General features: G+C 39.1%; 1 protein-coding gene across 1 annotated transcript in view; it reads right to left on the bottom strand.

The window, feature by feature from the left end:
- PDE4D (phosphodiesterase 4D) overlaps positions 1–21,821 on the bottom strand; it is a 1,409,587-nt gene extending 1,387,766 nt beyond the window's left edge. The window contains exon 1 of the mRNA XM_046671306.1: positions 21,515–21,821. The gene's annotated coding sequence lies outside the window, so the exon portion shown is untranslated. The remainder of the gene's footprint in view (positions 1–21,514) is intronic.
- Between the last annotated feature and the right edge of the window lie 3,062 nt (positions 21,822–24,883).

Here is a 24,883-nt window from a genome sequence, read left to right as displayed (position 1 = left end):
TCATGCTTTTCGACTAAGCAGAGAGACATTTATGGTCTTTATTTCACTGCGCTTATCTATTTTTACTGCACTATGAAACCAGTGCATTGTGAGGAAGCTTAAAATCTACAAATGTTTACTCAATCACAAGGCCCACCTGGAGGTCAGGAGGAAAAGTTTATTATTTTGCAGTTAAAAAACACTAAGACAGGGGCTGGTCCCGTGGCCGAGTGGTTAAGTTCTCATGCTCCGCTGCGGCGGCCCAGTGTTTCTTTGGTTCGAATCCTGGGTGCAGACATGGCACTGCTCATCAAACCACACTGAGGCAGCGTCCCACGTGCCACAATTAGAAGGACCCAGAATGAAGAATATACAGCTATGTACTGGGGGGCTTTGGGGAGAAAAAGGAAAAAAATAAAATCTTTAAAAAAAAAAACACTAAGACAAAAAACAAAACAGAGCAGGTTAGTGATAGAACTGAATGAAGATTTGTTTCATTTTTTAATGGATCCTGTGGTCCTCAGAAAGTATTCTGACCACCATACCATAACATAAGACATCATAGTGGCCCAAATAAGTATTACTTTACCATGCGGCATCAGAAAGTCCAGAGACAGTTGCTTTCTCTTATTTATTGTATCCACAGGGCTGATATTGTTAAAAATCAAACACAAAATTTAATAGTGCGGGCTGTTGAATTTTCAACATCAGTTGAATTCACAATGTCACCAAGTTTCCCATATGAAAGTGAGGGCACTGATGTGGAAAGAATAGAGCCCTAAAATGTGGAATGAGGACATCGGATTACGTTGAAATGAAATTGACAATCCTGAAACCCCAAGTCACCCTGAGTCTTCTTTCCCAGTGGACGTAGCATGCCCTCTTTTGTCTGAAGACACTAGCCTTTCTTTGCTTGAAAAGCCTGTGATAACTCACCTGGGGAAGATGACTTGAAAGGGGATGCTCGTTCTCCTCAAGACCCACCACAAATCCAACTACCTCTTGTAGCCACTCGACCTATAACTAGGGATAATTCTTAGCACGCTCCAGGGAGTCAGGCACACACCATAACAAAGAAGGAAGTCGCTCACTCTCCAAAGGAATTGCAAGATTTTGCTAAATATCTTGGTATAAACTTGGGGCATATGTGTGAAAGTAGATTCTAAGGGTGTTAGAACAAGGAGAATGGAACACAACATTGGATTGGGCCAAATTCATTGATGCAGGTATATTTACTAGAGATTCCGGAGTGAATGTATTAGCTTGTGGAGCTGGTTTGGTTACGTTGGTCCTCTTCCATTGCGGATGGGGTGGCTGTAACGATTTATGTAGCTGGTTGACTGAAACTTGGTCTCAACAGTGGTCTACATTTAATGAGGTTGAGATGCCAAGGAATACAAAAACTTAGGGAGATAGGAATGTTGGAGAAGATTTATTATGTATGATCTGCACACCCACCTCCCAATTATATTCTCCAAAAAAGCCCAGAATATACTCCCTTCATTAAGGCATTGATAAATACATAATTGGGTGGAGCACCTATAACCTTGAAAAGCCCTAGGTTACTCACTTCATAGGCCAAGTATGAGCTTGAAGGAAGCTTCCATTGAAATGAGACCACCAATTTCAATGGAATGATGGGATTTCAGAAGAACAGAAGCCATGAGGCAGCAATTTGCCACCAAAGATAAGATGGACACATTTATCGTGAAGGGCACCAGGTACAAAATGGTGATCTGCAAACAAGATTTAATAGGAAAACACTCTAAGTCTGGTGGCCAAATACCTTGCTAGAGTTGCAACAAAGAATGGAAAGAGGTATGTGGACAGACTTCTCAGAATGAGTACAGTATGAAGATATTTGTGTTGCATGTGAACGCTTACCAAAGGGCATCCACTACAGAAGAGGCTCTTTAAAATCATGCTTTCTAATGTCAGTCATAGTCTTTTCCAGCTATCTCAGTGCTACTCAAAGGATCCATGAACAAAGTAGTCAGAGTGTCAGGGATAGAGGTTCTGCATAGGCTCAACAATACACACTTCTCCTTACCACCACTGCTGATTTTATTTCTTTTTTTTAATGTTATTTTTGTCTTTTTTTTAAATCTGGGGTTTTAAAATTTTTTTTATTGAGGTAACATTGGTTTATAACATTATATAAATTTCAGGTGTACATCATTATATTTCATTCCTGTGTAGATTACATTATGGTCACCACCCAAAGATTAATTACACTCCACTACCTTACACATGAGCCTAATCACCCCTTTAACCCTCCCCTCTCCCCCTTCCCCTCTGGTAACCACCAATCCAATCTCTGTCTCTGTGATTTTTTGTTGTTGTTTTATCTTTTACTTATGAGTGAGATCATAAGGTATTTGACTGTCTCCTTCTGACTTAGTTCACTCACATAACACCCTCAAGATTTATCCATGTTGTCACAAATGTACTGCCCATTTTCTAATCAGCCAATAACAGAGACAAACACCAAGCCCCTGATATGGCACCATTCACCAGGGGAACCAGCCAGCCACCTGGTAGCAGTTTGATTACATTGGACCTCTTCCATTATAGAGGGGATGGAAATTTTTATTCACTGTAGTAGGCATATACTCTGGAGATGGATTAGTCTAACTGCCCATAATGCATCCAACCATGGACTCAAAGAATGTCTCATCCACCATCATCATATTCCACACGGCACTGCTTCTGATCAAGGGATTGATTCCACAGCAAATTAAGGACAGCAATGGGCTTATGCCAACTAATAACTGATTTTATCACATATCCCATCACCCAGAAGCAACTGGCTGGTTGAAATGCTGAATGGTTTACTAAAGACTCAGTTATAGCACTAATTGAGAGGCAATACTCTGAAAGGACGAGGTTCTGTTTTGTAGAATAAGGTATATGCCTTGAATTAGAGATTTTATACAGTCCCTTCCCCATAGCCAGAATACATGGATCTGGAAATCAAAGGATGGTAATAAAGGTGGGTTTTCTGACTATATAAACAACAATCCATTGGCAGAATTTTTGCTTCCCTTCCCAGCAACTTTACGTACTGCTGGTTTGGAAGTCTAAGTTCTCAAGTAAGCAAGGAGTCCACCAAGAGTCATAAAAATGGTTTCACTAAGGGGCCAGCCCCGTAGCCAAGTGGTTGGGTTCACGAGCTCTGCTTCAGTGGCCCAAGGTTTTGCCGGTTCGAATCCCGGGGGAAGACATGGCACTGCTCGTCCGGCCATGCTGGGTCAGCGTCTTGCATGCCACAACTAGAAGGACCCACAACTAAAAATACACAACTATGTACCAGGGGGCTTTGGGGAGGAAAAAGGAAAAAAATAAAATCTTAAAAAAAAGGTTTCACTGAATTGTAGGATGAGAATGCCACCAGACCATTTTGGACTCCTTATGCCACTGAATCAAAAGACAAGAAAAAAGGGTAATTCTGTTGGCTGGAATGATTGATTCTGATTACCCCGGGGAAATTGGAGTGCTGCTACACAGTGGAGGCAAGGAGGTCTATGCCTGGAATGCAGAGGATCCTCTGGGGCACCAATAATAAAGGTTAATGGAAAGCTATAGGAACTAAAACTAAAAGGCAGAATTATTGAGAACTCAGACCCTTGGAAATGAAGGTTTGGGTCACTCCACCAGGTATAGAACACTGACCATCTAACAGCAATGGGAATATGGAATAGAAAGGAGGAGGAAGTCATAGACAAACTATGGCCTCTTGATCAATTATGGAAATGAGCACTGTAGTAGTTTTACATATGTTTTCTTTGTATGCGATGTGTATGAGAGCATTTGCATATATTAACCATTTTCTTTTTTTCTCTCCTTCATCCCTTAATTATTTTATATGTAAGTTGCTGAATTCACACTCTGCAATTTAGCTTTAGGTAAGAGAATACTCAATGGGAATGTGACTGAATGTAAAGAGCAAGTAATATAGCCAGCTGAGGATATAAATGACTCTTGAAACTGTGTGTCTCCTCATTTAGGGGGAGGGGCGAGAACTTCTGCACGTCTGTGAAGAACAGACTTGGCTTTGTGTTGTACAAAAGTTCAAACATGGGTAAAGGATGCATGTGGAAGCTAAGTAGCCAAAGGAGTTGGCTACCAGTTATGGATTTATTGCCTCTCAACTCCAAATCCACCTTTCTTTACCCTAATCTGGACTCTTCTCCAAACACTTCTTTGCCAGCTGGCACAATGTTATGTTTTGTGGATAGAGTGCAAGAGGGACACTGCAAGGTATGGCAGAGAAAGGAACATTCCTTCTTCATTCTTCCTGGTTCTTCTTGCTCCTATAGCATACCACCAGTGATGTGTGGGAGACCCAGTGGCACCCACCCTCCAGTGAGTTTCACCAGCTTCCAGTGAGGGCTTCCTACTGAATTTCTTCCCCCCAGGAGGCAGCCTGCTTGCCAGCAGTATATGGGAGACCCAGTGGTACCCATCTTCCAGCAGGTTCTACCAGACTCTAGTAGGTACTTTCCTGCTCATGATCCTAGCCCACTGGCACCCCAACAGACAGCTCGCCACTCACCAGTCCTGGCCTTTGGCACCTCAAGGAACTGAACAAGCCAGTGGGCCTTGGATCTATTCTGGATCTCAGCCTTGTGGAGAGGATGACCCTTTTCCAAGTTTATCCCTTCCTTTCATATTCTCCCTCAGTCCTAGGTGTAGCAGCTGCTCCCTACATTTGCTATTCCTGTGTTCTTTAGCATTTATTTTCCGCTTTTATAGTTAATCACATTTTACTAGTTAATAATTCTTTATATCAAATTTCCCCTGTTCAAATTACTGGTGTGATTTCTGTCTCCTCACTGGACACTGACTGATATAGTCCCCTTCAGGAAAGAATCCCCTTTAGAAAAGTTCTGATTTTTCCACATATGAATTGATAGTATTAAAAGTTACAGCACCTCAAACAGGACCTTTCACCTAGGAGAAGCTAAATAAATAATTGAACTTTTGCCAATTAGAACCGTAAGATTTGCCTTTTAGAAGATATGGAGAAACTGGAATCTTCATACACTGCTGGTGAGATTGTAAACTAGTGCAGTCACTTTGGAAAACACTCTGGCAGTTCCTCAAAATGTTAAATATGCAGTTCTGCAATTCCACTTCTAGATATATGCCCAAGGGAAATGAAAACACACGCTCTGCAAAAACTTCTTCACCACTGTTCATAGCAGCATTATTTATAACTGCCAAAAAGTGGAAACCATCCAAATATTCATCAACTGAGGAATGGATACATAAAATGCAGTATATGTATACGATGGAATATTATTTAGCCATAAAAGGGAACGACATATTTATATAGGTTATAACACGGATGAACCTTGAAAGTGTTAGGGGAAGTGAAAGAAACCAGAGCCAGTCATAAAAGACCACGCACTGTATGATTCCATCTGCAAGAAACGTCTAGAACAGACAGCTATACAGACAGAAGGTTCATTAGTGGTTACCTAGGGCTGGAGGAAAGGGAATAGGGAGTGACTGCTAACGGATATGGGATTTCTTTTGGGGGTGTTGAAAATGTTGTAAAATTAGATTGTGGTGATGGTTGCACAACTCTGTGAATATACTAAAAACAGTGAGTGGTACGCTTTAAATAGTAAATTTAAATGTATGTGAATTATATCTTAATAACACTGTTTTGAAAATTTGCCTTTTAAAAGTGGCTTTAGTTCTGCCACCATAGTTCATGAAATGCATCAAAGAGAGGCTAAAATAAAACCAAGAATTAAACCCAATAAATCACAGAAATCTTTATTTTAAAATGTATATCTGGCTATTTCTTTCTGTTTCATCTTATTTGCTTTTACTTTGTTTTGAGAAACATCTGAGAGGCTAGTGGATGATTTTTCTCAGATGCTTTGTCCTGGGCTGTTCCATCAGACCGCCTGAAGGGTATGCTTTGTGAGATTTAAGGTGTAATGATTCTAAATCAGCGTTAAAGACCAGCTCATAAGAGGCGATAAGCAGGAAGTGTGATGGGAAACACCACCGTCCTTCTGTTTCCCCCTCTACAAACAGAGGCTAGAGCGTCGGAAGGCAGCTTCACCTTCCGGACCTCTCTTCTCTGAAAAATGAGGGTGTTAAAGAGATGGTCTCTGAGCACCGTTGTGTCTCTAACATTCTGGGAGTCTGAGATTCTGTTATGTAGATGTTAATATTCTTTTATCGATGATAGGAGGCAAAGGTAAATGTGGGTGAGATCTAAGCAAATTTTGCAAATGGAATAAATTTTTGATGAATGCTTAAGTGTGATGCCCAGATGATCGTCAAATATGCCTAGGGGCGCATTCCCTCCAAGGTCACCAATGCTACTATTCTTTAGGGAACCAGTCCACCAGCAAATCAGAGGCTATACGGGAATCGGAAAATAACCTGACTCCACAGCATGAAGACCTTTGAATGAGGTTACAAAATTATTTATTACAGTTATTTGCTATACTTATTGGCATTTCCCTAGGAAAAGTAGCCATTCCTTTTCTTTGTTTTAATAAAGGCTTTTGTAGTTTTTCCTGGTTGGAAAAAAAAAATGGGCAATTTTGAAATAATTAAATCCCCTACACAATTTTCTTTCACATTACTCATCTATTCTTTTGCTCCCTGGGGATCTTGCAAAGCAATGCACCTTAGAAAAAATACAAGAAAACGCAATTCCTTTTTCTTTCTCATATTTCTTTTTGTGTGCAATAAGAGAGTCCCCATAAGAGCTTTCCATCATAACTCTAAATGTGCAAGCTAAATCTAATTCTAATTGCTACTTACATTAGCTAATCTCACATTTAAATCATGTTGATGACATTTTATCAGGGCTTTGAAAATTGCCTAAGCAATTTCTGTTTACTTGAATGAATTGTAAGCTAGATGTTGCTCAAGATTTTTAAAATTTAATTTTATTCCCTCAAATTTCACCTCATTTACTCTAGTATGGAAAATGTTCAGAGAATGAAAATCTTCTACCCACAAAATAAAAAGGACATTAGACACACAGCCTTTATCTGCATAATAGAAAATATAAATATAAAATGAATTAAATTATAATATAAACATGGATTTATATAAATGATATAAAGTATATAGAGAATATTTGATAGAGATACAGAAGAGAAGATACTGTGAGATACAAATATAGAATATCAGATACAAAGTAAATATTTATTTAAAATGAAAAAAGAAATTACGACAAAGTACGAACTTTTAGAACGCGATGAAGATTACATGTTACAAAATCTAGAAAAATATATAATATTTTTATTAATTAGCTGCCTGACACGTTTTTAGAATACTTTTATTCCTATAGTTTTAGCTGAATATTCTGGTTGCCTTATCATATGACAATGATTTTTTTTCCAAAAACTTTAAGAAGCATCTCTTTTGTCCATTGCATGTTCTGTTTGGTTCTCCATAAATATTAGCCGATTATTATTCTGAAAAAAGTCATCATACATTGCTGAACGAAATATTGCTCATCATAACAAGTCATAACAAAAGATGACACAAAATCAATGCCCTGGTCATAGAGCAGCCATTGCTGACCTTCACACACTTCTGTTGGCTGTACAAATTAAGCTTTTCTTTGCTGTCATTTTCATCTTCCTTCTGGTTTTTCACTTCCTGCTGGAGAAGGCCCTGGTTCTCATAAACATCTTTACGTCTTCTGTCTTCATTTTAATTAACAATAATCCCTGGTTATTTTGATTCTTTTCCTTATCTTCATGATGTTGAACATTAGAGCTATTAGTTTATATTATGACAATAGAGAGTTTTTGATATTTTGAAGCTTCTGCTGGCCTTCTTTCTTTCAATGTTTGTTTTTGGCTTCCCCTATAGATACTTCTTCCATATTTATATTTTGGTATAGTGAATAATTCTTTAATAAGTTATATAATATAATTAATATGTAATATATCTTACATAACTTATACAACATAATTCATCCGAAATCAAGACATACACAAGAGCAGGAGTTGGCAAACTCTTTAGTGAAGGGTCAGATGGTAAATACTTGGCATTGAGGGCTTTGCAGTCTGTCTCAACTACACAACTCTGCTTTTATAGCACTAAAATAGCCCTAGACAATACATAAATAAAAGCACATGACTGTGTTCCAGTAAAGCTTATTTACAAGTAAGGCAGCAAGCTGGATTCGGTCCCCAAGCCATAGTTTGCCAACCCCTACCCAAGAGTAATTCAAATGCATTTTTAAAGTGCTGCCACATTGTACTGAGCCACACAATTACTCATATCACTTACTCTTATAACAACTCTTATGCTGCCTACGTTGACTTATTAGTGATGTTAGGTGTTTGGTCGGTTGAATGCTTCCTTCTTCTGGTTGTTTGACTGCATTGCTGGCATAGGGTGTGCCATTTCATCTGGAACCACAGGAGTTTAGCAGGACAAAGTGCACCTGAAATGCTAAAATGATCCAATACATTGGGAAGCATAAAACATGTGACTTCACACACATTCTTTGTTCTATGGCAACAGGTTTGGGTCTTACATGGAAAATCTGATAAATTCTATTATGCACATTTCTCGTCAAAAAAAAAGTATGGTGTATTTGTAATTGATATGAGGCATTAGCAAATATATTATGGATAGAAGAGAATTTCCATTTTGACTAGAAATCAATGAAAACAGTTTTACACGTTTGGAAACCGAAATAGTTTTCCCAGACTAACTTCTGGTTCCCTACATTTCAAACCCCGCTACTGGACATAACATGTGGTGCCAGACTCCACATGACACGTTTGTATCATGACAAAACCCTGGTTGTACCCCTTCCTGTCACTCTGCTGGGTGGCTTGACATAGTGGGCCACAGGGGTGTTCCTGGAAGCCATTCCAACACCAGCATAGCTAGCTATAACTTAGCTCTCTATCTGTCTTAGTTTCCTATAGCTGCTGTCACAAATTACCACACATTTGGTGGCTTAAAACAAGACACATTAATTCTCTTACAGTTCTGGAGATCAGAAATGTGAAATCAATTTCACTGGGCCAAGATCAAGGTGTCAACAGGGAAACACCCCCTCCAGAGGCTCTAGAGAACAATCTGTTTCCTTACATTTCCCAGCACGCCTTGGCCTGTGGGACCTTTCCTCCACCTTCGAAAGCTAGCAGTGTAGCATCTTGCTTCAGTGGTAACTTTCCTTCCTTTTTGTGTCAAATCTCCCTCTGCCTCCTTGTTAAAAGGACACTTATGATTGCATTTATCCATTTATGCAGATAATGCAAGATTATCTCCCCATCTCAAGAGTCTTAATTCAATCATCTCTGCAGTCTCCTTGGACATATAAGATAACATTCATAGTTTCCAGGGATTAGGACCTGGATACAACTGGAGGCCATTACACAGCCTATCACACTATCCTAAGTATATGTATATATGTAAAACAGATGTCTCACATATAGCCCAAGCTAAGTGTATGTCCAATTCAACCTCCCATCAGCTTGGCCACTTTACCACCATAACCCAAAGGGAAATATGACCTAGAAGTCAGAGTAGAAAGAGCAGTCTCAACTAATTAAAGTTAAAATATCTCTTTTGTAAGATTCACAAAATCTAGGACTTTGTTACGTCAACCCAATTAATCCTCACATCTCTATTAGGTTTTATAGATGAAGTACTTTAGTTTCAAAGACTTTGCAAGGGTCGTGAACAGGAGCTCAAAATGGGACCATGCAAATGAGGGACCCTCTGACTAAAGCTTCAGTAGTTTTAGATAAATCCTCCTCTAAACCGTTATTTAAGTCTCCCAGGGTTTTTTGTTTGTTTTCTTGCATTTGTGGTCATAGGCATCTCCACGCAGATTTTCTAGTGCCATCTTGTTTATTTTGGTTTATTTAATTTTTTTTAATTGAGGTAAAATTCACATCACCTAAAACTCACATCACCTAAAATTAGTACAATTCAGTCACTTTTCATACATTTTCAGTGTTATGCAAACCTCTATCTAGTTCCCAAACATTTTCATCATCTCAAGAGAAACCTCCATCCTCATTAAGCAGTCTCTCCCCATTCTCCCCTTTTCCTAGCTCCTGGCAACCACTAATCTGTTGTCTGTCTTTATGGATTTGCCTATTCTGGATATTTCATATAAATGGAATCATACAATATGTGACCTTTTGTGCTTGGCTTCTTTCACTTAGTATATTTCCAAGGGTCATCCATGTTACAGCATGGATCAGTACTTCATTTCTTTTTATGGCTGAATAATATTCCATTATATGGATATACTACATTTTTTATCTATTCATCAGACATTGGAGTTGTTTCCACCTTTTAGCTATTGTGAATAATGCTATTATGAACATCTGTAAGGGTTCTGCACCCAGTTCCAAAGTAGGGGGTTTTTCCTCCCAGACCACCAAGCAATTCTCCAACACCAGCTGGTGTCCTACATTTCAACTCAATTCTGACACTATCTACCTGGGGACAGCATCAGATTCCACAGATTAAGGGCTCAGTCCTACAAGGCTGCCCCCCTCCCACTTCAGATGCCAATCGCAAATTCTGATTGTCACCTGTGCTTCTGACCAACCAACTGCAGGTTGGAGATTACAATGACACCCTCCTTGGGTTCAATTAATTTGCTAGACCAGCTCACAGAACTCAGAGAAACATTTTACTTACTAGATCACCAGTTTATTATAAAAGAATATGACTCAGGAATAGCCAGATGGAAGAGATGCATAGAGCAATGTACCAGGGAAAGGCCAAGAGCTTCCATGGCCCCTCCGAGGGTACCACTCTCCCCAGATCACACTTGTTCACCAGCCAGGAAGCTCTCTGAACCCTCTCCTTTCAGGTGCTTATGGAGGCTTCATTACACAGGCATGATTGATTAGATCACTGACAGTTAGCAATTAATCCAACCTCCAGCCCCGCTCCCCTCCCTGGAGGTCAGGGGGCTGAGACTGAAGGTTCCAACCCTCTAAACACATGGTTCTCTTGGCAACTCATCTCCATCCTTAGGTGCTTCCCAAAAGTCACCTCATTAACATAGCAAAAGACACTTTTATCCCTCTCATCACTTAGAAAATTTCAGTTTTTAGGAGCTCTGGGCCACAAACAGGATGAAGATCGAATTGTATTTTTTATTATCAGCCACAATATCATATTCATGTACAAGTTTTTGTTTGAATACCTGTTTTCAATTCCTTTGAATATATAACTAAGTAGAATTGCTGGCTCATATGATAATTTTAACTTTTTGAGGAACTCCCAGGGGTTTTTGCAAGTTAAGCCTTGTCTTTAAGTGTAGAATAAAAACCAGTTTCTCCTAACATGGTCATGTGGGGTAGAGCTATTTTGGGAAGAGCCTGGCCAAGAAAGTCAGAGAAGGGAAAATGAAATTCCCTAGGTCAACTTCCCAGTGGCTCTCAACCCCAGCTGCACATTAGAATCACCTGGGTAATTTTTTCCAAATGGCAATTAAACACTTTGGGAAAACTTGATTAAAAAAAAAAAAAACCTTGGGAAACAGGTTATTCTACCAAACATCTCCCCCAAACTGAGTTAAATTGCACCAACCAGACAAAGCCCTTGTACATAGTGGTTCTGAGACAGATTCCAGCCTTATCCTGTGTGTAATATCCCCTCTGGCTTTGGGAAGCCTGTTCCTGAGACAATCCTGAAGGAGAGTGTTTAAAACTTCTCAGAACCATTTGAACTGCCCATGTGAGCATGCCATAAACATTTGAATTAAAACTATAATTACCAAATGACATCCATGTCGGCGATTTTACAACAGCAGGGGGAATGGGATGGAAGCAGGTGATAGGAGAACGTTACCAAAAGGAAGGCAGAGAGAAGCCAAAGACAAGCCACTTTACCACGCTGTGACTCTTGTAGCGGGATATTATTGAATACAGGCCTAATAACCATTTGTCCTCCTTCCTGGCTCACAGAACCCTATAAAGCAACCTGCCAGCCCCAGGAATTAACTACGATATATATAAGTCAGCATTTTCCAAGTTATGGAATATGACCCATTTGTGAGTCATAAAACCAATTTAGTGGTTTTAAAACCAACAAAAAACTACAATTATATTTCCTCAATTACTAGACACCAACAAATGTTAAGACACATTAATTTGCAAAGTTTTTGAGTTAAAATAATACTACATTAAGTATACACATAGAATTTAGATATGTCAAATTTTAAAAAGTAAAAATGTATATATTAGACTCTAGGATATAAAAGCACTTAAATAAAGATAAAAATCAAACTTTCACATGGTCTTTGCTATACAATAAGATCAGCAGGAAAGTTAGCCCTGAAAAAGAATAGCTAAATCCATCAGTCAGAAAATTTCCAGGGCCGGCCCCATAGTCAAGTGATTAAGTTCGTGTGCTCTGCTTCGGTGGCCCGGGCTTTTGCTGGTTCAGATCCTGGGCATGGACATGGCACTGCTCATCAAGTCATGCTGAGGCGGCATCCCACATAGCACAACCAGAAAGACCTATAACTAGAATATACAACTATGTCCTGCGGGGGCTTTGTGGAGAAGTGAAAAAAAAAAAGATCGGCAACAGATGTTAGCTCAGGTGCCAATCTTTAGGAAAAAGAAAAACAATTTCCATAGGGTGAATCTGTAAAGTACAAACATTATGGGTACTTTATATATGTTGTGCATAGAAATGAGGGCTTTTTCCAGTGCAAACTATTGTATAGGAAGGTAAGCTAAGTTTTCTTACTTTGGACATCAGTAGCATTAAAAAAACAGCAATAGCTACCATTTATGGAAAATTGATTTTGCCATATTTTGTGCTAAGCATTTTGATTACATTAGCTCTTTTGGTCTTCCCAACAACTCTGTTATATTTCAAAGATAAAGAAATTTATGCTCAAAGACATTAAATAACCCCCATATGTTTACAAATTAAGACATATACTTCTATACAACTCATAGACCCATGAAATCACAATAGAAATTAAAAATACATTTCAAACTGACTTATAATAGAAATAATGCACATGAAAACTCATTGGAGGCTACCAAAGCTATGCTTAGAGGAAAAATTATAGCTTTATATGCATATATTAGAAAAGACAAAATTCTGAAAATCAATGATCTAAGCATTTATGTGACAAAGTTCAAAGAAAAATAGCAAATTAAAAGTCAAAGAAACAGAGCGAAGGAAATAAAAATAAGAACACAGATAAAGAAATAGAAAACAAATATGCAATGAGAGGTCAACAAGCGGAGATTGGTTCTTCACAGAGGATAAATAATTTGCCTAAATGACTGAGCTGAGATACCAGCTGAGAGATCTTTGGCTCTCTAAGCCAAGCTCTTAGGCCTTAGGTCTAAAAAGCTACTCGTAACCTGGTCTGGAGGCCACTGAAGTACATAATCTTAATAAAAGCAACTCTGACCATTTATAAAAGATAGAACCAAAAATGTAAGTGAAGTCTGCTTTTTTTTTTTAAAGATTTTATCTTTCCTTTTTCTCCCAAAGCCCCCCAGTACATAGGTGTGTATTTTTAGTTGTGGGTCCCTCTAGCTGTGGCATGTGGGATGCTGCCTCAGTATGGCTTGATGAGCGGTGCCATGTCCGTGCCCAGGATTCGAACCGTGAAACCCTGGGCCACTGAAGCAGAGCACGTGAACCTAACCACTGGGCCACCAGGTGGACCCGTGAAGTCTGCTTTTACAAATGGACTTCAACAGGGAAATCATTCTTGTTATTGCCACGTATTTGCAAAGTTTGATCTTTTGAAGACCACATCTTTTCTATTTTAAAATTATTTTATAGGGGGAAAAACCTGAAAAAAATAGTCAATAACTGCTTATGTGAAATATTTCATTTTTATATTGAATAAGAAACTATTAGATTAGTATTTTATACAAGAGGGAGAAGAATTTTCTTAAATAACATGCTCTAAGAGATTATTCAAATTACTCGGTAAACAAAAACACTGTCTTACAATTACTATTAAGATTTTAGGTGGCCAGAATTGTACACATTTAGCTGAAATAGTCCCCAAACGCCTCACATAATACACTGCACTCTGTGATATATGACAAATATTTATTCAATAATTCACTGCATTGGTTTCTCCATTTTACTTAGGGTGTTTACATACCCATTTCAGCTAAAAACCCCAGTGGATCTTGGAGCGTGTCTTCAGGACAAGCAGCATCAGCATCACCTGGGAACTTGTTAGATATGCAGATTCTTAGGCTGCATCCCAGACCTAACGAATAAACCTCTCCAGGTGGAGCCCAGCCATCTGGTTTAACAAGCCCTCCAGGTGATTCGAATGCACACTGAAGTCTGAGAACCACTGCTTTAAGGTAAGTTGAGAAAGCCTTGCAGAAGTGTCTCAAAATGTCACCTGCAGCTGTAGCTATAGGAAGCTCACGGGGTTCCACACACCCACAAGTGGTGGCAGTTCATACAGAGTTCTTAACAGCTCTGACCGAGGCAGGAGACTAATTATCAAAGAAGGAGCTTCTGGGTCTCTCACAGGAGACAGGCTCTACGTTGCAAAAATGGGCCATCAACAGCGCTTCCCCACATGCTGGAAGAAATGACAAGAAACTGAATGAGCTTCTAACCCCCAGATATACTAGCCTGCACGTTTGATCATTCAGCAGGGTAGAGTTGCCCCACCACTAAAAAAGGACATTAACAGGAAAATAGAAGTAAACGAGCAAATAGAAAAAAAACAGTATTTCAAGGACAGCCAATTAGAAAATGACTTGATGGAATGAGAATAAGACGCACGAGCACTTTATCACCAATTATCCTAAGGAGACAATGACTATATTTACTCGTCTATATTTTCCCCTGCCTTATTCCTGCCTCTATTTTGAGAATAAAATGAAGAAAAACGTTTCCCCTGAGTTCCCTTAAGCTCACACTTTTTCGACTAACAATGGTTGCGACAGCCAGGAGGCTCCTTGTGAGTCTAGAACACCAGTCTCTTAAAGTAGAGCAGAACACTTGCCCTTCCCGCTTTGTTTTGTTGTTGTTCTGTTTTGTTTTCATTTTTTTAATGTACCTTCTCCTTTCCAAGTCAAGCGAGAGATTAAACTGAAGTCCTGAGTGGAGCTCCGTTCATGATTGGAGGGCAACAAAAAGGAACATGTGCACATTTCACTATTTCTCCTTCTTACCTGACATTTTCCTGCCTGAAAAAAGACAAAGAAAAATGGTTCCAAAATTGTCTTGAACAATGGAAACATTGTTAAAATGAGTCCAAAAAGAAAAACTTAGGCTTACAGATCCATAATTTAATTACTTTCAACCTAGAAAATACATCTCTGTTCTGTTCTGCCTAATATTGTATTCTCTACACATAGCTTCGTCCTGACAGTTACACCCACAGAAATAAAACTATTTGACAGCATTTTTATGACCTTCAACAAAAGCAAACATTTGAATTATCTTAAGTTGCTGGGCACTTCGGATACTCACATCTATCCATTTGTGTATTTCTAGCACGTAGCAGGTGCTGAATATATTTTTATCTTTTTAATTCTATTCCATGAACTGGGCACTAAGTTTTTATTTTCTCTTGTGACTTTTTTTGTACCAGCTTTATTGAGGTATATTTCACATAGCATACAACTCCCCTAATTAAATGTACAATTCAATGGTTTTTAGAATATTCTCAAGAGTTTTTCAACCATCACAGCTGTGATTTGCTTTAAGAGGCTTTAGCCAAAGGAAGAAGGGACAGAAGGAGAACTCCTTTCTCATGTTACATACAAGCCCATATTGTGGTTATTTTAACTGATGCATTGTATACAGGTTTGGGGGGGCAAATTCTTTTACCCTACATGGAGATGGCAGGAGAGGGGAAGGAAAGGAAGGCAAAGCAAAGCGAGTTATCTATGGTAGCTAATCCAATCCTCCTAACAAGCCTCCACCCTACTGGGCAATAAGTCAGGATTATGTCAATTAACAAAATTTAAATATATCATATGCCTTTTGTTGTTGTTGTTTCTTTGTTTTTTGAGGAAGATTAGCCCTGAGCTAACTGCTGCCAATCCTCCTCTTTTTGCTGAGGAAGACTGGCTCTGAGTTAACATCCGTGCCCATCTTTCTCTACTTTATATGTGGGACGCCTACCACAGCATGGCTTGACAAGCGTTGCCATGTCCGCACCCGGGATCTGCACCAGTGAACGCCGGGCCGCCAAAGCAGAACGTGCGCACTTAACCACGGCCCCATCATATGCCTTTTTATCTGATGCAGTCAAGAATCATATTTGATTTAAAAGCCAGTTAAAGTGAAGAGCCATAAAATATATAATATCTGCTACAATCATTTTCATTTAAACCATATATAGAAATATATAGATTTGGTCAAATGAGTCCTTTTAACTTGTCAAGATGATATACGGTTTTTCACAACATTGTTCTTCCACTTTTTCATTACAACATTTGTTCGTACTTGATTCAGTCTGGTACTTAATATATGGTAAAATTTAGGGCTTTGTTGGCCACTGTTAGCTCTGGATTTGATTCTATCTCTTTGCTTCTCCTCTTTTCCAAATTGAGATTAATCAGTTCAATTCAGAGTATATATGATTTCTTCAGATTCATGTTATGGACTGAATGTTTGTGTCCCCCCAACAAAACTCATATGTTGGAGCCCTAATCCCAGCGTGACTGTAGGAGAAGGTAATCAGTTTGGGAGAGCTCCACCCTCATGAACAGGATTAGTGCCCCTATAAGAAGAGGCCGGAGAGCTAGCTAGCGTTCTTTCTGCCAGGTGAGGATACAACGAGAAGGCGGCAGTCCCCCAAGCTGGAAGAGGACACCAGATACCAGATCTGCCGGCACCCTGATCCTGGACTTCCCACCCTCCAGAACCGTGAAAACTAAGTGTCTGTGGTCTAAGCCACCCAGTCTGTGGTCATTCGTTATAACAGCCAAACTAAGATAATTCATCACTTTATTCTCCAATAAATCATCAAATTAAATAATCCGTTATTGTAAGCCTTCCTCTAAGTCATTCTATGCTACCGTTTTCGTCTAAGAGCAATTCATAAATGTTCATGATTATAGTCTTAAATTTTAGGATTTCCTATAGCAGAAGTTGGCAAAATTTTTCTCTAGAGGACCAGATAGTAAATATTTTAGGCCTTGTGGGCCACATGGTCATTGTTGCGACTACTCAATACAGCCTGCAGTCGAGGCAGTGTCTATGCCAGGAACTGTACTCCGGCCTCTGCTCTTAAAAGTTCCTCACACTACACCCTCGTCACTCTGATCAGGCCTGTTCTGGTCCACTGGCCCTTCCAGCATCTCTGAGGCTGTGGAAAATTCCAGGCATGGAAAAACTACACAATCCCCTGCACACTCAGCACCGCCTTGGGGAGCCAGGAGCACACGTCAGTCTCACCCTTCTAGCTTTCTCCAAGGTTACCCCATGTCATCGCCCTCACACTACATTGGTCATGGTCCAGAGCTAAAGGCTTAAGTTGACCTAGAACTAGAGTCCTTGGCTCTCTCACGCTTCCACCAGGAGCAGACCACTAGCTCAAATGATCTGTCTCCTCCATGCCTTTCCTGATGTGTCTATGCTCTCCCCATTGGAGGCCCAGCCCTAAGAAGGACGAAAGCAAGGACCTTAAGGAAAAAATAGACTATTAGCCCATGGGACCAGAAGGGTAGGGCCTGCACTTGCTCTGATCCAAATCCTTCTTCTCAGAGGAACCAAACCCTCTAGACTCTGAAAGAAATTCCACGTCTAGACTTTTCTTTTAATATTTCAGAGCCTTAAAGAAATTTAGAAAATCCTTCCTTCTCTTGACAAGTCTCTTGACACGGAAAATCAAGCTTCCCATGCTGCTAGCACTATTAAAAATATCCTATGGTAATTAAAAGCTGAACACTGACTTTTTCTTTGTATTCCTGTTATAAAAGCCCTAATCCCATCCTAGTCCCATAATTTCTCATTCCCCCACCCCCTGCTACAGAAAGATGCCTGTGCCTGACCAGGAACAAAGTCATACACATAGAAATTCAGGAGAGCAGAGCATATAGCATCTTTCAAAAAATTTTACCTTCTGTTATATACTTAACTTTCACTAATTGAAGAGAATGAATAGATAAATGAACAAGTTGGAAAGTAAACTTGCATGAGAAAGATTAGGACAGAAAAGAAGCAGACTCAGAACACTCAGGAATGGTTCCTCAATACATCAAAAAAGTCACTGAGACCATGAACCACCTCCCATTATCTGTCCTTAGAAAATAAAAATATATCCAAAGGAATTGAAATCACAATCTCAAAGAGATGTCTTCACCTCCATGTTCACTGCAGCATATTCACAATAGCCAAGATACGGAAACAACCTAAACGTCCACTGATGGATGAATGGATGAAGAAAATGTGGCATATACACACAATGGAATAGTATTTAGCCTTAAGAAAAGAAGGAAATTCTGCTATTTGTGACAACATGAATAAACCTGGAGGACATGATGCTAAGTGAAATAAGCCAAACACAGAAGGACAAATACTACATGATACCACTAACAAAAGAAACCTAAAATAGCCAAACTCAGAGATGCAGAGCAGAACGGTGGTTATCGGGGTGGGCGGGGCTGACGGGAGGAGGAAACAGGAACTATTAGTTAAAGGGTACAAAGCTCAGTGATGCAAGAGAGGAATAAGTCCTAGAGACAGCACAGTGCCATAAGTAACAACATGGTATTGTATACTTAAATATTTGCCAAGAGGGTAGATCTTATGTTGTGTTCTTATCACACACACAAAAATAATAATAAATACAAAGGGCAGGAGAAATCTTTTGGAGGTGATGGATGTTTGTGGCAAAGATGTGGTGCTGGTTTCATGGAGGTACACTTATCTCCAAACCCATAAAGTTGTATACATTATAAATGTACAGCTTTTTGTATGGCGATCATACCTCAATAAAGTGGTTTAAAAAAAAGAAAAAAGAAAATGGTACATTTTATAAAATCTAGGATACCACTAATTTTTGTACCACTAAAAAGATGTTTAAATGCTGACAACTGTGACACACAATCAATTTGAAAGGTGCATTCTAGTTTCAGAGATGCTGAAACATGGAGAAAAAAATGAAATGTATGTCTTAGAAGTAATGAAATACGGTAGTAGAGATGACTGAATCCTAAAAACAAAAATTAACTGATTATTTAAAATTATATTGGAGATACCAAAAAAAAGCTACAAAAGTAAAAAGTTGAAATGAGAAATTCTGGAATAATTAAAAAGAAATATTTTCAGCACTTCTAACGTATAGAATTTACTATAGAAAATGTAACAAAGATGTAGGGTTTTGAAACAAATATTTAAGTGCTCCCAAAATGTCACAATATTTAAGTAGTACAGTTAAGAAATGAAAAAGTGTATACAACTGGAATTACAGAATTGCCATTAGTATCTGAAGAGGTTGCTGAATAATCAAAACGGTTAGTACAATTTTCCCCCTTTATCCATGGAGGATATGTTCCAAGACCCCCAGTGGATGCCTGAAACCATGGACAGTACCAAACCCTATGTATGCTATCTTTTTTCCTATACATATGTACCTACGATAAAGTTTACTTTATATATCAGACACAGTAAGAGATTAACAATAATAATAAATAGAACAATTATAATAATATACCATAATAAAAGTTATGTGAATGTGGTCTCTCTCTCTCAGTATTTTATTGTACCCTACTCACCCTTCTTCTTGTGATGATGTGAGATGCTACAAAGTCTACGTGATGAGATGAAGTGAGGTGAGTGATGTAGGCATTGTGACGTAGCATTAGGTTTTGTGTCAGAAGGAGGATCATCGAGCCATGACAGCATCAGTGGTTGGGGATCCACCAAAGGGATGATTCACGTCCTGGGTAGGACAGAATGGGATGGCATGAGATTTCATCATGCCACCCAGAACAGCTCACAATTTAAAACTTACAAGTTATTTCTGGAATTTTCCATTTAATATTTTCAGACCTTGATTGACTGCTGGTGACAAATCGTGGAAAGCAAAACCGCAGATAAGGGGGGACCACTGTAATAGGAAAGCATGAGACTATCTTACAGCATAGTGACTGGTTCTGGAAGTTCTCAAAGCGCAGAGAGCTATGTTGAAAGATGTTTTCTGAGAAGCCTGCACAAGCTATAAAAAGTCTGATGATCTCTGGACCCGGTTTGTTTTTGCCTAAAGAACAGCAATACAAGTCCTGCCAATTATATACTTTCCTACCATCTGCACACCAAAGACATGCATAGTGATAGAAAAAAATTACCTTATATTAAAAGAATGAAGCATAAAAATAATATACATGAATTTTTTAACTATACCATTCTAGGCTGTTAAAATAAATTGAACTAGCAGAAAGCCATAGCATCCAAGTATGACCAATGTTAACTTCTTATAACTCAATTTCCTACTTATACCTACTAGTGGCTATAAAAGTTTATAAAATTGGGCTTCTGATTATGAAAATATTCAACATTGGTAATGGGAATATTTTGCATCTTTCAGTGCATAAAAGAGCTATCAAGTCAAGAACATTTTAATGAAATGAGGAATAATTTAATTTAGAGATGCTTATTTAATACTCTCATTTTATATTGTCAATTTAGGGGAAAAAAACACGTAACCTTGGTTTTGACTTAACGATAAAACGTGAAACTATGTGTCCTGACATGAGTCCTTTGATCTAATAGGACAACTTGAAGCTCTGAGCCAGCTCTAGTACCCGGCCTCCCAAGCTACTGAAAATTACCATGAACATTAATAATGATAAAAAGAGGGAGTCTGGTTTATATAAATGCAAGTCAACACAAACAGGGAAAGGACCGTTTATTGTGATGGATGTGTTCACTGAATGTAAAAAACAAATTATTAAAGATAGACTGAACAGGAGAAATCTATTAATATCCAGGCTCCCTGCAGTAGAAGGGGATTAACCACATGGAAATTAAAGAAAAGCTAAAGGAAAACACTGAGTTCACATGTGGAGAAAATATTAAAAGCACCTCACTGCAGGCAACGAGATTAAGGCAATGCATTTGCAAAGCCAGTTCTAACATTTATTAAATGTTATGAAACGGAACAGTATAGACCCAGAGGCATGGCATTTCAGGCTGTTGATGGAAAAATAGAAACAGGCAAGTAAAAGGATCACTCCTTTAAATAAAGCACAAGGAAGGTTCATCAACACCAACAATTTTTTGCAACCTTGTAAATGCATCAGTACGAACGAAGGCAGGCATGCCCTGTGAAAATTTAGGAAGACTCAAGATCCAACAGCAACCTAAAAAGCATCCAAAAGTTAATTTTAAAGAGCACTAAGATCCGGATCCACTGGGCTGGAATAAGTAGAAGAGGAAGCCACCTTGGAGATGTTATTTGAGAGAGGCGATAAAACTCCTCACTTAAAATAAATCCCCAGCCTGCTCTGCCACAGTTCATGAAATCCCTTTATTACTTACCCCTTTAGATAAAGCCATTTAAGACCCTACATTAAAATATTAGTATTACCTGGACAACATGGAATGGCAAATCATTTCTAGCTGCCACGAAAGCCTTATTTCCTGCTGGTCCCACTGAGGAAATGCCTTCTGCCCTGCCTTCCTCGCTGGTGGACATGTTCTTCAGGACTCAGCTTAAATATTAGCTCCTCAGTGACACATTCCGTACCACTCCAACCATGCTGGAAACATTGCCCTTCTCTCCTCTGTGCCCCCTGCACTCTACACGGCTCTGCAGCACTGCTGTCATCATCTATAGTTCCATGTCGACATGCGCGTTTTCCTCACTGGGCTGGGGCTCCTTCAGAGTTAGATCCACGTTTCTTCCCCCATCATTGCCCAGCCTAGGGCCTGGCATATTAAGACTCCAAAAAAAGAAAAATGAATGAGTGAAAGAGCTCTAACTATTTGGATAGCTAACTGGTATTCATGAAGAAACGCAGTGCAACCTAGAAAACTTATGCTGAGGGCCAAGGTCGGCACCGTAGGGGTGACCCTGAAGCGAGAGGGCAACGCCACGCAGCACTGGGCTGTCTCGCAGGCTCCCACAAGTTCTCTCATACAAAACCGATGCTCAGTAAACACAGGAGCACAGCTGAGGAGGTGGAGGGTGAAGAGAAAAGGACCCCGATAAGAAAGAGGGAGCACAGATGGGGGACACAGGGAACCAAAAATAAGCCCCTTCTTGCAGAGATTTGCTTGGATCAAGTCCACCTACCTTGCCTGATGTGACAAGATTAGTGTGGTGACGTATAAGGGTGTCAGATCATCAGAGAGAAGACCAGAGTTGAAGTTTTGCATTGTCACTGGGTACCTCCCTGAACCTCAGTTTGCTCTCTGTTTCTGTCTGCCCACTGAGATTTGAAAGATTAAATAGAAAATAAACGTAAATTCACTATTCAAAGTGCTCTAGGAAGGAAAGACATTATTTGTTTTGGTCTAACCAACAAGACAATGTAGGTGAAAAGCCACTTGTTAGCAAAAATAGACATATCATATGCCAGCAGACTGAAGACTGGCTCCAGCAATTTAGGCTGGCACGGTGACCAGCAAAAATTCTTGAGCATTTTATCAACAACCTTGATGACAGGCACAAATTTCTAACACACAAGTATCGACACTAATAAAGGAAAACTTTTGTTAGCTATTATGGATTAAACCAATTGACAGAATATAACCAGAGGCAAACGGTAGTTCAAGTTAAGTTAGGCACGTTATGACAAGCCTAAGGAGGAGGATAAAATTTCTTTCAGAAGAAAAACATTTCATGGTGCATTAGCATTGACTATAAACTTACCCTTATTGGTTTCCTTCTATTTGATACCAAAATGAGCTGCTGATACAAGTGTTCCACTCAGAAGAAAAGGAGAAAAGAAGAGATGCAGATAGGATGACAGGCACAAACAAGGCAATAAGGGGCCAAGCGAGGAAAATGGTTAAAAGAAGAAATCATAAAACACTAGAACCGGAAGCAACCTTACAGATCACCCAACGGAAAGATTGTCATCTCTACACATAGGATCGGTTTGGCCAACATGGGGCAATTCGACATTTTTTTTTTAATTCAGATACTTTGTTACAACAACCTGGACCTGCACACTCCACCGGTCCCTCCACTCTCGGCAACTTCTAATCTCTTCCCGTCCCCAGAAAACATTGGGGTCTCTGAGCTCCAAAATCCAATCCCTTCATTTAACTCAGGAGGAAACCAAAGCCCAGAGAGGTTGTGACCTGTGCAAGTTTTACTGGTAGTGCTACAACTTAAAATCCAAACATGCTGATTTCTACCCAATATTAGAGCTACAAGTTCTAGTAGGAAGGACCCTTGGGTAATAATTTAGTTGGACAGTAGGAACTAAGGGTCTTACCGTGAGGTTGCATTTGCCTATCAAGTACCCAGTGTTTACTTAATTACGATGACGTGAGGTGTGGGAGACGAAAGCCTCCCAAGGCCGTCCCATGACATCACTGCTGTTGCTAACAACATGCTCTTTCCACCACGCTGTCGACTCAGGTAAAGGCACTGTTCATCTCAGTGACCTCTAAGGTGTTTACGGCCTGTGCTTGTTTGACCGCTTATACAGCATGTTGTTGTCTACAACGCAAAAGGCATTATTTGTAAACACATGTTTTATCCAAGATTTCGATTTGTGCATTTACTATAAAAGGCTTGGTTTAGAGACCAAAAAGTTAGTTTAGTCTGAGAGATGAGAGTCAAACATGATTTATTTTAAGGAAAGGCAACAGACACAGATATCCTCATATCTGCTAAGGTGAGGGGCTGACTTACTCAAAATTATCCTACCTCTGTGGGGGGGTTTTGCTCAAAGTGAATTTTGCAATTTTTTTCACTTTAAAATCTAATAATCTGGCATTTATTCCAAATTATCTGCTGCTGCGTTTAGATAATTGCTCATTTTTACCATTTATAGCCTGCTTTTAGAATATTTAGCAAGGTATATCTGGGGCTTTGGGGAAAAATATGGCAATAGAGGAGCCGAAATAATACTCACAGTTACTTTTGTTACAATAAAGATGATGGATTTTTAAGTTTCTGCTTTCCACAATTAAAGGCTTACTAATTACATCAAATATACCGGACTTTTAAATAAAATCCATAGTTTTTCCTTTATGGTCCTATAATTACCAACACAAGACTGACCCCTACTGGGAACATCTGTCCTCGGTCAACAGATCATGATGTGAAAAGCTGAATAGCCTAAACCAGACACCTCCCAGGGCCTCAACAGATCATCCAACTCAATTCTTTGTGAAAAGCTGAGCGAGGAACTTTCTGAAATCAAAACCTTCACCAGTTTTAAGCAGTTTTTATGTCTAATTATCCTTGGCATTTTGATAAGTAGAAAGTTTTAAGAAACTTACAAACGATGTCACTGTATGTTTTGATTGTTAATTACTGCTTCAGATGATTATGAAGAGTGAAAACACTGAAGCAGTATTATCCAATCAGATTTGACCACCCTATACATTCCAGTTAGAAAAGTCTTAAAATTTTTTTCTAAGTATCAAAAAGCTTTTAAAAGATTGGAATCTTTAGGACAAACTTACATACGGACAAAACCCCAGGTTTAATAAAAAAGTATGCAGAATCAGTAGACAAGAAGGCTGATTTCACTTATTTTCCTTAACGCTTCATATTATGGTCTAAGATCTCACATGAAGTAATTTTCAGCCATATGACTTTAATCTTCAAAATATCTTTCCTATGGTTTGACTTTGTTTTTGGATTTTTTTAAATAATTGAGTCTAAAACACACCTGATTCTAAAATGTATATACACAGATATAGATATGAGTAACAGAGATAAACTGGAATCATGGGCTCTCAGAAAATCAGAGATTGCATTTCATTCTGGCAT

Source organism: Equus quagga, chromosome 9 (genome assembly GCF_021613505.1).
Source record: "Equus quagga isolate Etosha38 chromosome 9, UCLA_HA_Equagga_1.0, whole genome shotgun sequence".
Lineage (NCBI taxonomy): Eukaryota > Metazoa > Chordata > Mammalia > Perissodactyla > Equidae > Equus > Equus quagga.
The sequence above is the reverse complement of the archived record's forward strand: the minus strand, read 5'-3'. Positions and strand labels throughout refer to the sequence as shown.